General features: G+C 46.8%; 1 long non-coding RNA gene across 1 annotated transcript; it reads right to left on the minus strand.

Annotated features, from left to right (window-relative positions):
- Window positions 1–843: 843 nt before the first annotated feature.
- LOC144454245 (uncharacterized) lies at window positions 844–2,851 on the minus strand. The gene is made up of 2 exons (XR_013482572.1): window positions 2,493–2,851; window positions 844–2,185 (listed from the first exon to the last, which is right to left on the minus strand). It is a non-coding gene; the product is annotated as an uncharacterized LOC144454245 (long non-coding RNA).
- Between the last annotated feature and the right edge of the window lie 724 nt (window positions 2,852–3,575).

The following is a 3,575-nucleotide window of genomic DNA, read 5'->3' on the forward strand; positions in this document are numbered from 1 at the left end:
TGCTCATCCACTTTTGGTGTCCACCTTCACTCAACCCTCACCCATGGCTCCAAGAAGCTGTAGCATACACGATGGGCACACCTTGGTGAGCTAAACCAGGCTTAGGGTAACCAACAGACCTCAAACCCATCAGCAGGTTAGGGGAATGTCTGCCTCAAGCATGGGGTAGAATGGACGGAGGAGAGCAATGTGTTCCAACAGCCATGAAGATGGTTGAAGTGGGAGGCGTGAGCTTGTCCAACATGGAAGATGCTGAGGTCATCCACTACATCCTGGGCCATCACCGATCATCCTGACTTTTGCCCCACCACTGGGCTTTGATGACTCTAGGGGAAGAGGTGAAGCCAGTGACTGGGCAACTCTGCCTCATTTAAATCCAATTCATGAGCAAGGCAAGAAATGACCCATGATGTCACTGGTCCCCTTTAGAAACGACGGAGAGAAAAAAAAAGAAATGAAATGAAGGAGAACACAACACTTTGTCTGAAAAAGATCTGGGGGTTTTAGTGAACCACAAGCTCAATCGGATAATAATAGCCAATATTTATACAGTACCTACTGTGTGCCTGGTACTATGCTCAGCACTTCACAAATATCATCTCCACTTAACAGATGAGGAAATTGAGGCAAATAGAGGTTAAATGACTTGCCCAGGGTCATACAGCCAGGAAGAGTCTGAGGCTGGATTTGAACTCTCCTGACTCCACCCCCCAGCTCTCTATCTACCATACCCCCAGCTGCCCAATATGGGTTTTCTGTCCTGGTCAGATCACAGCTAGAATATTGTTCTGATAGGGGTGCCATATTTGAATATGGTGGTGGTGGTGGTGGCAATAGCCAGCATTTATTTATTATTATTTAGCTTTTATTTAATCTTTTATTAATTAATTAATTAATAAAATTTTGAAATTATTTTATAATTTTATAATTTGAAAATTATTTAAAATTAATTAATTTTTATTTTTATTTAATTTATTATTATTTAGCTTTAAGATGTACAAATCTGTTACTGTTCATCCTTCATTCTCAAAGAGGACCAACGACATTGCAAGGGTGATGTCTTGACTCCCAGGCGAATTGGATCGAAGTGAGGCAGGGCTGTGCAAAGTCACCAGCCTCACCCTCTTCCAGCAGTGTCGGAGTCCAGTGGCGAGATGTAAGTCAGGACGACTGTAGATGTCCCCAAATGCGGTGGGGAACCTTGGCCTTTGTAAGCTAAAGTCTTTCCTTTGGAACTGGGTGAAGAGCCTGGAGTCCGGGACCTTAGACGGTCAATGAAAGGGCATAGACATGTTTAATCTGGAGAAGAGAAGGCAGACTGGGGCAAATACTCCAAAGACAATACAGTGGAAGAGGATTAGATTCGCTTTGCCAGGAAGGCTGGGTGGAAGTTCCTAAGAAGCCAGTTTAGAGCTGACGTAAAGGAAAATAAAGCAAACTTTTTTTTTTGGACTAGACTTGTGCTTTCACTGTTAAAGAGCTCTCCTGGTGAAGAATTTCTCTGCATCATTGATGTGCAGGTTGACACTTGCTCAGGAACTTGGGGAGAGAGAGTTGCCCAGCAATGTGGGACGTCCCAGAGAAGAGTGGGCTGCCTTGACGTTCCCAGTCATATCAGGTCTGCGAGCAGAGACTGGATAATCACAGTTTGACTCTCCGTGACCCCATCTGGGGTTTTCTTGGCAGAGATACTGGAGTGGTTTGCCGTTTCCTTCTCCAGCTCATTTTACAGATGAGGAAACTGAGGCTCAGAGCTATGAAGCAGCTCACCCAGGGAGTAAGTAGCAGAGTCAGGACTAAACCTTGCTTTTGAAGGACTTTTTTTTTTAATTTTTTTTTCCATATGCTTTTGAGTTGAAAATTTTTTCTCCCTTCCCCCCCCCAAGACGGCACACAATCTGACATAGGCTTTACATTTATATACCCATTAAACATATTTTCACATTAGTGAAGTTGTAAGTAAAAATTAAAACCAATAGGAGGAACCATCAGAAAGATGAAACAAAACTCAACTGAAGGTAAAAATAAGTGAGAGCGATTCGACTTCCATAGTTCTTTCTTTGGATGTGGACAGCATTTTCCATCCTGAGGCCTCTGGAGATGTCTTAGATCCTCGTAATGCTGAGAAGCCTTGCTTTTGAAAATGGCACATACACCACGTCATTGGAGGAAGAGGAAGGAAGGACTTGCAGAGGAAGAAGGCAGAGAGAAGCCTGACTCTCATGTCCAGGAAGAGTCCCCGCCTTTCCTGGATGCTGGGGAGGCCCAGGACAGGGTCCCCTCCCCTTGATGGGCTCTGACAAGCAGTTGGAAGCCTCCATCTCCCTTTCCAGCCTCTGCTCAGGCTTTGCCCCTCTACTTATTCCCTCCTAAGCCCCTAGGTTCCTGGTTTTTCCTGCAACTGCAGTCACCCCTGCTCAGATGCACCCTTCTCTAGGAGCGGGAAGAGCAAAGCTCAGCAGGAAGAGCCCAGCTGATAAGGGTTGGGGTACCTGGCCAAGGGCCCTGGCTTCTGAGAACAGCTTCCTGTGTTCACGGGAGCAATGATGCTAGTGGCCACACTCTGGTAAACACAACCCAAGGCAGCAGAAAGAAGGAGCCCTGGGGGACAGGTTAAAGAGGAAGAGACTGATACCCCCTACCCCCTCTTTTTTTTGGCTTCTAAAAAAAGTATTGGGAAATTATAAGGCTTCCTTGCAGGGAAGGCAGGCCAGAGAAGGGTTGGTATCCTGTGGTGAACAAACCGTCTTGGTCCTTCCCATAGCCCCTGGCTTTCTTGGACTGATGTCAGGGAATCAGTTCTACTCCCATTACTTCTTGGGCAGAAATTAAATTCCCCTGCCTGCCCCCTGCCTGCCCCCCACCTCCATCCCCACCCCCACCATCCAGATGACTCACAGATAATCAGTAGTCAAAGGTGGGTAGGCTATCTTCTCCAAACACAGAAAGGGGTCAGGAGAGAGTTGTATTTGTCCCCATGAGACAGATAGGAACATTGACAGCCCACATGGGACCATCTCTGCTCCTCAGCACTTTCCCCTTGTAAAGGCATGGGACATGAGCAATGAGTATATATGAGGGTGGGGGCCTTAATTCTAAAACCTTAGCTTGCTGAGCATGGGTCCTTGGAGGTCAGAAGAGATGGAGTCGTGGTTAGCATTTGCTGTGCCTGGGCCTAGTTGTGGAGGGGTGTAGGTGGGAATTGAGAGAGACCACAGGAGGAGCTCATCTATGAGAAGAGAGTCCACCTGGTAATCTCCTATTTTAACTAATTCTTGCTAACTAGAGGCTAAATTCTGATTCTCCTTCTGAAGGACTGTGAATGAATCCAGCACCTGGGTGCAAAGCCCCCATTACCTCACCTTAGTTACAGTTCTGATCAGAAGCAGCCCTGCCCCTTCCCAGGATGCTCTCTTAGGAATGTCTCTAGTAGCTTCCAGTCCAGGAATTTCCCTTACCCTATGTGGCTTCTCCTTTACCAAATCCCATCTAGGTGGCCTGAGGGACTCTTCTTGCCTCAAGAGAATTCACTGGTTCTCTCATGCCCCCCAGGATAAATGCCTCTAGGCCCAGCC

Source organism: Phascolarctos cinereus, unplaced genomic scaffold (assembly GCF_003287225.1).
Source record: "Phascolarctos cinereus isolate Bilbo 61053 unplaced genomic scaffold, phaCin_HiC Scaffold_726;HRSCAF=1367, whole genome shotgun sequence".
In the NCBI taxonomy this organism is placed as follows: Eukaryota; Metazoa; Chordata; class Mammalia; order Diprotodontia; family Phascolarctidae; genus Phascolarctos; species Phascolarctos cinereus.